We start from the raw sequence: 12,132 nt of genomic DNA on the forward strand, positions 1-12,132 counted from the left end.
AGAGAGAACTTTTCACATATCCTGGAGAGTTGATGTGAATGCTGTTTGATATGAGCTGCTCTGGATGGGCTGGGATGCCACCCATTGGAAAGGCTACATTTTATCATCACCCAAAAACGTTTAAACCATTGAAAAATCAAGGTTTCTTTACCCTGCTTTCCTTTTCAGCAATTTGAACAGGTTCAGGAATCTCCACTGGAGAAGAAAAATCTCAACCATTGACCTGCCCACCATTGGAAGCAATGGAAGACCGAAAGGGGATGTGTACAACAGTAAATGGGTACCTCCCATTGTTGAATGACAGTTCTCAGTAACAAGGTGTCATCATGACCTGAGAAAGAACTCTGTGTCATCTTTTTTCCAAGCTGAAAAATCCCAGTCTTATTAATCTCTCCTCATATGGCCATTCCATACCCTTAATAATCTTTGTTGCTGTCAAGGTTCCTCCCCCACTCTGAACTCTAGGGTACAGATGTGGGGACCTGCATGAAAAACCTCCTAAGCTTATCTTTACCAGCTTAGGTCAAAACTTCCCCAAGGTACAAAATATTACCCCCGTTATCCTTGGAATGGCCGCTACCACCACCAAACTAATACTGGTTACTGGGGAAGAGCTGTTTGGACGCGTCCTTCCCCCCAAAATACTTCCCAAAACCTTGCACCCCACTTCCTGGACAAGGTTTGGTAAAAAGCCTCACCAATTTGCCTAGGTGACTACAGACCCAGACCCTTGGATCTTAAGAACAATGAACAATCCTCCCAACACTTGCACTCCCCCTTTCCTGGGAAATGTTGGATAAAAAGCCTCACCAATTTGCATAGGTGACCACAGACCCAAACCCTTGGATCTGAGAACAATGAAAAAGCATTCAGTGTTTTACAAGAAGACTTTTAATAAAAAATAGAAGTAAATAGAAATAAAGAAATCCCCCCTGTAAAATCAGGATGGTAGATATCTTACAGGGTAATTAGATTCAAAAACATAGAGAACCCCTCTAGGCAAAACCTTAAGTTACAAAAAAGATACACAGTCAGAAATAGTTATTCTATTCAGCACAATTCTTTTCTCAGCCATTTAAAGAAATCATAATCTAACACATACCTAGCTAGATTACTTACTAAAAGTTCTAAGACTCCATTCCTGTTCTGTCCCTGGCCAAAACGACTACAGACAGACACACAAACCCTTTGTTTCTCTCCCTCCTCCCAGCTTTTGAAAGTATCTTGTCTCCTCATTGGTCATTTTGGTCAGGTGCCAGCGAGGTTACCTTTAGCTTCTTAACCCTTTACAGGTGAGAGGAGCTTTCCCCTGGCCAGGAGGGATTTCAAAGGGGTTTACCCTTCCCTTTATATTTATGACACGCCCCCCAAATCTCAGCTAGGGTGAAACACTGGCTGGGATTTCTTCCTGGAGCTCTAGGAAAACAGAGTTAATAAGACACATGCATCTCTAAATATACTACCAAGTACATAAAGACTAACAATATTTTCCACATCTCAAGGACGATTTTAACCAGTTGATTCTGGGAAACTTTCACGGGAGAGTGCATCAGCCACTTTGTTAGAAGCTCCTGAGATGTGTTGGATGTCGAAATCAAAATCTTGGAGAGCTAAACTCCACCGAAGAAGTTTTCTGTTAGTTTCTTTGACGGTGTGAAGCCACTTTAGTGCAGCATGGTCGGTTTGCAGGTGGAAACGCCGTCCCCAAACATATGGGCGTAGCTTTTCCAGAGCGTAGACAATGGCATAACATTCTTTTTCAGTGACTGACCAGTTGCTTTCCCTCTCAGACAGTTTTTTGCTGAGAAACACTACAGGGTGGAATTCTTGATCAGGTTCTTTCTGCATTAAAACTGCTCCCACACCACGCTCGGATGCATCTGTGGTTACTAGGAACGGTTTGTCAAAGTCTGGGGCCCTTAGTACAGGGTCAGACATGAGTGTCGCTTTAAGCTTGTTAAAGGCCTTCTGACACCTTCCGGTCCACTGAACAGCATTTGGCTGTTTCTTTTTGGTTAGGTCTGTCAGTGGGGCAGCGATTTGGCTGTAGTGCGGTACAAATCGTCTGTAATAACCGGCCAAGCCTAAGAAGGATTGAACCTGTTTCTTTGACTTTGGGACAGGCCACTTTTGGATAGCATCCACTTTGGCCTGTAGGGGGCTGATAGTTCCTTGACCCACCTGGTGTCCAAGGTAAGTCACTCTGTTTAGGCCTATTTGACACTTCTTAGCCTTAACAGTTAGTCCTGCCTCCCTTATGCGCTCAAGGACTTTTTGTAGATGTTCCAGGTGGTCTGCCCAGGAATCCGAAAATATGGCCACATCGTCAAGGTAGGCGACTGCATATTCTCCTAATCCCGCTAGGAGACCATCTACAAGTCTTTGGAAAGTGGCGGGTGCATTTCGCAGCCCGAAAGGGAGTACATTAAATTCATACAGCCCGAGATGTGTGATGAAGGCTGACCTTTCCTTGGCAGATTCATCTAGCGGTACCTGCCAGTACCCCTTGGTTAAGTCCAAGGTAGAGATGAACTGGGCCCTTCCCAGTTTCTCTAATAGTTCATCTGTGCGTGGCATGGGATAGTTGTCTGGGCGAGTTACAGCATTTAGCTTACGGTAGTCCACGCAAAAACGTATTTCCCCATCTGGTTTGGGAACTAGAACCACTGGAGATGCCCATGCACTTTCAGAGGGGCGGATTACACCCATCTGTAACATATCCTGGATCTCCCGTTCTATAGCAGTTTTAGCTTGAGGAGACACCCGGTAAGGTTGGACCCTAATTGGGTGAGCATTACCTGTGTCAATGGAGTGGTATGCCCGTTCAGTCAGTCCTGGGGTGGCTGAGAACGTTGGCGCGTAGCTAGTGCACAGCTCCTGGATCTGCTGTCGCTGCATACGCCCAAGGGTCATGGAGAGGTTCACCTCTTCCACACCACCAGCACATTTCCCTTCGTAGTAGACACCTTCAGGCCACTCAGCGTCGTCTCCTCCCTGGGCTGTAAACTGACAAACCTTTAATTCTCTGGAATAAAAGGGCTTTAGAGAATTAATATGATACACCTTAGGCTTTCGGTTGGAGGTGGGGAATGCTATGAGATAATTAACAGCTCCCAGGCGCTCCTGGACCACGAATGGCCCTTCCCACGATGCTTCCATTTTATGGGCCTGGAGCGCCTTTAAGACCATGACCTGGTCTCCTACTTTGAAGGAACGCTCTCTGGCATGTTTATCATACCAGGCTTTTTGCTCTTTTTGAGCATCCTGTAAGTTTTCTCTAGCAAGGGCTAAAGAGGTTCGGAGGGTGTTTTGTAGGTTGGTTACAAAGTCCAGAATGTTAGTTCCTGGAGAAGGTGTAAATCCCTCCCATTGCTGCTTCACCAACTGCAATGGCCCCTTAACCTCACGGCCATATACAAGTTCAAATGGGGAAAACCCTAAACTGGGATGTGGTACAGCTCTGTAGGCAAAGAGCAACTGCTGCAATACTAGGTCCCAATCATTGGAGTGCTCATTTACGAATTTACGTATCATGGCCCCCAAAGTTCCATTAAACTTCTCCACCATGCCATTTGTTTGATGATGGTAAGGAGTGGCAACCAAGTGATTTACCCCATGAGCTTCCCAAAGGTTTTTCATAGTTCCTGCCAGGAAACTAGTCCCTGCATCTGTGAGGATGTCGGAGGGCCAACCTACCCTGGCAAAAATGTCTGCTAGTGCCTGGCACACACTTTTAGCCCTGGTGTTGCTTAGAGCTACTGCTTCCGGCCATCGGGTGGCAAAATCCATGAAAGTCAGTATGTACTGCTTTCCTCTGGGTGTCTTTTTCGGAAAAGGACCCAGAATATCCACAGCTACTCGCTGAAATGGAACTTTAATGATGGGGAGTGGCTGGAGAGGAGCTTTGACCTGGTCTTGGGGTTTTCCCACTCTTTGGCACACCTCACAAGACTGGACATAGGTAGAAACATCCTTGCCCATTCCCTCCCAGTGGAATGACCCCCCCAAACGGTCCTTGGTCCTGTTCACCCCAGCATGGCCACTAGGGTGATCATGGGCTAAGCTCAAGAGCTTGGCCCGGTATTTAGTTGGAACTACCAACTGTCTCTGAGGATGCCAGTCTTCCTGGTGTCCCCCAGAAAGAGTTTCCTTGTATAAAAGTCCTCTTTCTACAACAAACCTGGATCGATTAGAAGATCTGAGAGGCGGTGGGTTGCTCCGTGCCGCCGTCCAAGCTCTCTGGAGGCTTTCATCTGCTTCCTGTTCGGTCTGGAACTGTTCCCTTGATCCTGGAGACATCAGTTCCTCATGGGATTGTGGACCTAGGCTTGGTCCCTCTGGAAGCGATATAGGGGATGGAGCTGTTTCTGTTGACTGTGAACCGCTCTCCGCTGGTGCACTATGTTGGGATTCAGGCTCCGGCTGAGCCTCTTGTGTAGGGTTATCGGCTGCTGCCAGTTCAGGTTCGGTGGGGCCCTCTGGTGTTGAGGTTGCAAGTACTGGATTCAGTGCTGACACGGGGTCTGGTGTTGGTTGTTCGGCTGGTTCCGGTTCTGGGACTGGTTCCGTCTGGGTCTCTGGGACTGGATCCACTACTGCTGTTGCAGACATTGGCCTGGGGTCCAGGTCCATCACCTCTGACTGGGTCCTGATAGAAGTTTCCGGAACAGAGCTAGGCCTCACGGCTTGTTTAGCCTGGTTGCGGGTGACCATTCCCACCCTCTTGGCCTGCTTCACATGATTGGCCAAGTCTTCCCCCAACAGCATGGGGATGGGATAATCATCATAGACTGCAAAAGTCCACATTCCTGACCAGCCCTTGTACTGGACAGGCAACTTGGCTGTAGGCAAATTGAAAGAGTTGGACTTGAAGGGTTGAATCGTCACTTGGATCTCTGGGTTGATTAAATTGGGGTCCACTAAGGAAGCATGGATAGCTGACACTTGTGCTCCGGTGTCCCTCCACGCGGTGACCTTCTTCCCGCCCACACTCACAGTTTCCCTCCGCTCCAAGGGTATCTGGGAGGTATCTGGGCCTGTGGACCTCTGGTGTGATTCCGGTGCAATGAACTGTAATCTGTTGGGGTTCTTGGGGCAGTTGGCCTTTACATGCCCCAGCTCGTTACACTTAAAACATCGTCCAGCTGACGGGTCACTGGGACGAGGAGGGTTGCTGGAGAACGGGGTGGTGGGACGATAAGGGGTCTGGAGGGTTCTTTGGGAGGTAGGTGGGGCTTTGGGCGGCCCCCGGTAATAGGGTGTGGTCTGGGGTGGTCCCTTCTGGTCTCCGCTCCAACTGCGACCAGTTTTCTTCTTCTCTGCCACCTCCACCCATCTGGCTCCAATCTCTCCTGCCTCGATTACAGTTTTGGGTTTCCCATCTAGGATGTATCTTTCTATTTCCTCAGGAACACCCTCTAAGAATTGTTCCATTTGCATTAGGAAGGGCAAATTTACTGGAGATTCAACACTTGCTCCTGATATCCAGGCATCCCAATGTTTCACAATGTGGTAGGCATGTCGGGTAAATGACATGTCTGGTTTCCACCTTAGGGCTCGGAACCTCCGACGAGACTGCTCGGGTGTTATTCCCATTCTGACTCTCGCCTTGGATTTAAACAGTTCATACTTGTTCATGTGTTCTTTAGGCATTTCAGCTGCCACCTCAGCTAAGGGTCCACTGAGCTGCGGCCTCAGCTCTACCATGTATTGGTCAGTAGAGATGCTGTACCCAAGGCAGGCCCTTTCGAAGTTTTCTAAGAAGGCCTCAGTATCATCACCTGCCTTGTAGGTGGGGAACTTTCTGGGATGGGAAGTGGTACCTGGAGAAGGATTGCTAGGGTTTGTTGGTATATTCTGCTGGGCCTTTATCCTCTCCATCTCCTCCACATGCTTCCTTGCCTCCATTTCCCTTTTGTGGGCAGCCTCCTGTACCTCCTTCTCCAGCCGCATGAGTTCTATCTGTCTTTCATGTTCCCTTTGTTTTTCCTCAGCCTGAAATTTGGCTAATTCCAGCTGTAGTCGAGCTGAGGATTTGGTCATTCTAACCTCTCTGTTTTTAACTAACTTTACACCCGAGGTTTAGAAATAAACAAACAAAACTTGGCTGTAAAATTTTGCTGTGCTGGAATAGAATACCTATTCTCTGATAGTGATTGTCAGCCTACAGAAAAAGACAATTCCCTTGTCTCTGCTCTGGGCCCAAATTAAAGCAAAAAACCTCCAACTACTTGGAAACCTGCTTACCCAGCCCAAAGAAAAAAAAAAATTTCTTTTCAAACCTGTGCTCCTTGTAAAACAAAAAAAAAATCAAAATCCTAAAAAAAACCCTGCCACTTTTGTCTCCAGGCAAATGGGTAGAGCACACACCCCCTATTTACTTTTAGGAAGAAAAGAAAAAAAAAAACACAAACCTCTGGGTTGGAAGACTGTGAATTTCCCTGCAGGAGTTAAGTACCCTGCCTCCAGGCAAATGAAACCTGCAATTCACAAGATAATCCCCTTTTGTCTCTGCTTGGCCACAAAGCAGAGAGAAACCAAGCTGCTTTCAGTTTCAAAGCTGCCTTCTGGACTTCCTAAAAATTCCTTTTTAAAATCTGTATTTCTAGTTCAAAAAATCTCAACTGGATCTCAAAATGATTTCAGGTTAATCCCACCACTGTGCCACCATGTCAAGGTTCCTCCCCCACTCTGAACTCTAGGGTACAGATGTGGGGACCTGCATGAAAAACCTCCTAAGCTTATCTTTACCAGCTTAGGTCAAAACTTCCCCAAGGTACAAAATATTACCCCCGTTATCCTTGGAATGGCCGCTACCACCACCAAACTAATACTGGTTACTGGGGAAGAGCTGTTTGGACGCGTCCTTCCCCCCAAAATACTTCCCAAAACCTTGCACCCCACTTCCTGGACAAGGTTTGGTAAAAAGCCTCACCAATTTGCCTAGGTGACTACAGACCCAGACCCTTGGATCTTAAGAACAATGAACAATCCTCCCAACACTTGCACTCCCCCTTTCCTGGGAAATGTTGGATAAAAAGCCTCACCAATTTGCATAGGTGACCACAGACCCAAACCCTTGGATCTGAGAACAATGAAAAAGCATTCAGTGTTTTACAAGAAGACTTTTAATAAAAAATAGAAGTAAATAGAAATAAAGAAATCCCCCCTGTAAAATCAGGATGGTAGATATCTTACAGGGTAATTAGATTCAAAAACATAGAGAACCCCTCTAGGCAAAACCTTAAGTTACAAAAAAGATACACAGTCAGAAATAGTTATTCTATTCAGCACAATTCTTTTCTCAGCCATTTAAAGAAATCATAATCTAACACATACCTAGCTAGATTACTTACTAAAAGTTCTAAGACTCCATTCCTGTTCTGTCCCTGGCCAAAACGACTACAGACAGACACACAAACCCTTTGTTTCTCTCCCTCCTCCCAGCTTTTGAAAGTATCTTGTCTCCTCATTGGTCATTTTGGTCAGGTGCCAGCGAGGTTACCTTTAGCTTCTTAACCCTTTACAGGTGAGAGGAGCTTTCCCCTGGCCAGGAGGGATTTCAAAGGGGTTTACCCTTCCCTTTATATTTATGACAGTTGCCCTTTTCGGAACCTTTTCCAATTCATCTTTTTTGAGATGGGGCGACCACGTCTGCATGCAGTATTCAAGATGTGGGCGTACCATGGATTTATATGGAGGCAATATGCTCAAGCTCAACAAGCTCAAAAGCTTGTCTTTCCCACCAACAGAAGTTGGTCCAATAAACTATATTATCTCACCCCCCCCACCTTATCCCTCAAATCTCCTTTTGATCCAAACTTTGCAGCACAAAGGAGCCTCATTAAGGTCTAATGGCTCAAATAAAAAGGCTTTAACCCACAGAATACCTTAAATGAGATTCTGAGGGTGATTACTGCATATGTTGTCTCCAACTCTTTCTATAGGTTTCAGAGTAACAGCCGTGTTAGTCTGTCTTCGCAAAAAGAAAAGGAGTACTTGTGGCACCTTAGAGACTAACCAATTTATTTGAGCATGAGCTTTCGTGAGCTACAGCTCACTGCATCCGATGAAGTGAGCTGTAGCTCACGAAAGCTCATGCTCAAATAAATTGGTTAGTCTCTAAGGTGCCACAAGTACTCCTTTTCTTTTTGCGAAGACAGACTAACACAGCTGTTACTCTGAAACCTATAGAAAGAAACAGCCGTGTTAGTCTGTCTTCGCAAAAAGAAAAGGAGTACTTGTGGCACCTTAGAGACTAACCAATTTATTTGAGCATGAGCTTTCGTGAGCTACAGCTCACTTCATCGGATGCAGTGAGCTGTAGCTCACGAAAGCTCATGCTCAAATAAATTGGTTAGTCTCTATGAAGTGAGCTGTAGCTCACGAAAGCTCATGCTCAAATAAATTGGTTAGTCTCTAAGGTGCCACAAGTACTCCTTTTCTTTTTGCGAACTCTTTCTATAGAGAGTTTCACCCTGGGTGCTTATGCATCAATGACATGCAATGTGCAACCATTAGCATTTTCCATCATAACATATATTGGCACTTGCACTTCCAATTCAAGCAGGAACTCAAAAGTCCAGAAGTGCATATACAGAACCAGGGGGAAATGAATTAAGAAAACATGTGTGAACTTCAAAAAGAGTTTGTTTCAGATTCAGATATGAATGATTCAGATTCAGGGTGAATGTCTGGGAGCTGGGAAGATTTATCTGAATCAGTTTTTCCATTCGTAGTAAGCACTTGTTTACTAATTCCTCTAACCTTTCTAATTCAAGCAATTTTGCACATTCCACATTCTTCATAGCCAGCTGTTTAAATCTTCTTGGCTGTAATCATCATGGTTTTTTTTTTTTTTTTTTTGGTTTACTAGAATGAACATTTGGAGGTGGCTGCAGCAGGAATACTGAGATGTTCTTGTGTTGTTTTAATCTCAGACTCTCTGGAGCAGTAACTGCAAAGTGTGGATCTTAGACTTACACATAAAAAGAGCGCATGGCCAGATGCAGGTCAGTAACAAATACTCCTCCTTTATTGTTTTTCTGCAGAGAGACATACTTAAGATGGCTGCTGCCTGCTCAGAATTGTTAAGATTGACTGTTAAAGTGGACTCTTCTTGATACTGGGACTATGCAAAACTAGACGAGGACCATTAACTTTGGACAGGAACCAAGAAATACCTGGAATCCTCAGCATTCCTTGTTCCCTTTCCTTCTAGTGTTAGGTGCAATTGATTGAAACTTTCTGAACATTTTTTCCACCAAAATTGGCTTTTTTTAAAAAAAGAAAACTTCATTATAACAACTTTTCACTTTTTTTTAAATTACATTTTTTGACAAAAATGAAAAATATTATTTTCCACTCCCCCAAACACTTTTGTTTTTAGTTTTTCCTTCCGTACCACCTCCCCTCATCTCCAACCAATCTGTTTATATAGGTTTTTACCAAGAGGATGATTTGAGAGGCGGTTCATGGATCAAGGATTTGTGTATGTTTGTTTTTGCACACTCACCTATACGTTAAGGGTGCATTTTTAAAAAAATGATAGAAACACATTTCCATGTAGATCATAGAAAAACCACCTCACGGCAGTGACTTTCACTACTTATCTGAGTTGGAGTTGAACTGGTGGTTTAGATGTGAAAGAACCCGTGTTCAGGTACTATTCCACTGTACAATCCCTTTTTATTTACTATAAAACTGATGTAATTGGTGAAACATGAAAAAACAACATTGAGCTCACACAACTATCCATCAATAACGTGAACCAAGGTCAAATCTCCTGACCTATACATGAGAACTATCCACTTCCAGCTCTTTTGCTTTAGGCAGTAGCATTTGATTTTCCTGTAATGTTCATCACATAATTCTTCAGCTACGCTAGGTGAGCTTTACCACTATATATATATATTGGCAAAGCACTTCTAGTGTGATCGCAGCTACACCAGCAAAACTGTGGTTTGTACTGGTGTAGAACACTCCCCCTCCTCCCATGAATGAAACAAGCTATATCAATAAAAGTGCAGTTTTTCTGGTATAACTTCATCTAGTGACAGAGGATGTGGAAAAAGCTAATGTACTCAATGCTTTTTTTGCCTCTGTTTTCACTAACAAGGTCAGCTCCCAGACTGCTGCGCTGGGCATCACAAAATGCGGAAGAGATGGCCAGCCCTCTGTGGACATAGAGGCGGTTAGGGACTATTTAGAAAAGCTGGACGTGCACAAGTCCATGGGTCCGGACGAGTTGCATCCGAGAGTGCTGAAGGAATTGGCGGCTGTGATTGCAGAGCCACTGGCCATTATCTTTGAAAACTCGTGGCGAACCGGGGAAGTCCCGGATGACTGGAAAAAGGCTAATGTAGTGCCAATCTTTAAAAAAGGGAAGAAGGAAGATCCTGGGAACTACAGGCCAGTCAGCCTCACCTCAGTCCCTGGAAAAATCATGGAGCAGGTCCTCAAAGAATCAATCCTGAAGCACTTGCATGAGAGGAAAGTGATCAGGAACAGCCAGCATGGATTCACCAAGGGAAGGTCATGCCTGACTAATCTAATCGCCTTTTATGATGAGATTACTGGTTCTGTGGATGAAGGGAAAGCAGTGGATGTATTGTTTCTTGACTTTAGCAAAGCTTTTGACACGGTCTCCCATAGTATTCTTGTCAGCAAGTTAAGGAAGTATGGGCTGGATGAATGCACTATAAGGTGGGTAGAAAGCTGGCTAAATTGTCGGGCTCAACGGGTAGTGATCAATGGCTCTGTCAAGGTTCCTCCCCCACTCTGAACTCTAGGGTACAGATGTGGGGACCTGCATGAAAAACCTCCTAAGCTTATCTTTACCAGCTTAGGTCAAAACTTCCCCAAGGTACAAAATATTACCCCCGTTATCCTTGGAATGGCCGCTACCACCACCAAACTAATACTGGTTACTGGGGAAGAGCTGTTTGGACGTGTCCTTCCCCCCAAAATACTTCCCAAAACCTTGCACCCCACTTCCTGGACAAGGTTTGGTAAAAAGCCTCACCAATTTGCCTAGGTGACTACAGACCCAGACCCTTGGATCTTAAGAACAATGAACAATCCTCCCAACACTTGCACTCCCCCTTTCCTGGGAAATGTTGGATAAAAAGCCTCACCAATTTGCATAGGTGACCACAGACCCAAACCCTTGGATCTGAGAACAATGAAAAAGCATTCAGTGTTTTACAAGACTTTTAATAAAAAATAGAAGTAAATAGAAATAAAGAAATCCCCCCTGTAAAATCAGGATGGTAGATATCTTACAGGGTAATTAGATTCAAAAACATAGAGAACCCCTCTAGGCAAAACCTTAAGTTACAAAAAAGATACACAGACAGAAATAGTTATTCTATTCAGCACAATTCTTTTCTCAGCCATTTAAAGAAATCATAATCTAACACATACCTAGCTAGATTACTTACTAAAAGTTCTAAGGCTCCATTCCTGTTCTGTCCCTGGCCAAGACGACTACAGACAGACACAGACCCTTTGTTTCTCTCCCTCCTCCCAGCTTTTGAAAGTATCTTGTCTCCTCATTGGTCATTTTGGTCAGGTGCCAGCGAGGTTACCTTTAGCTTCTTAACCCTTTACAGGTGAGAGGAGCTTTCCCCTGGCCAGGAGGGATTTCAAAGGGGTTTACCCTTCCCTTTATATTTATGACAGGCTCCATGTCTAGTTGGCAGCCGGTATCAAGTGGAGTGCCCCAAGGGTCGGTCCTGGGGCCGGTTTTATTCAATATCTTCATAAATGATCTGGAGGATGGTGTGGATTGCACTCTCAGCAAATTTGTGGATGATACTAAACTGGGAGGAGTGGTAGATACGCTGGAGGGGAGGGATAGGATACAGAAGGACCTAGACCAATTGGAAGATTGGGCCAAAAGGAATCTGATGAGGTTCAATAAGGATAAGTGCAGGGTCCTGCACTTAGGACGGAAGAACCCAATGCACAGCTACAGACTAGGGACCGAATGGCTAGGCAGCAGTTCTGCGGAAAAGGACCTAGGGGTGACAGTGGACGAGAAGCTGGATATGAGTCAGCAGTGTGCCCTTGTTGCCAAGAAGGCCAATGGCATTTTGGGATGTATAAGTAGGGGCATAGCGAGCAGATCGA

Source organism: Lepidochelys kempii, chromosome 2 (genome assembly GCF_965140285.1).
Source record: "Lepidochelys kempii isolate rLepKem1 chromosome 2, rLepKem1.hap1, whole genome shotgun sequence".
Lineage (NCBI taxonomy): Eukaryota > Metazoa > Chordata > Testudines > Cheloniidae > Lepidochelys > Lepidochelys kempii.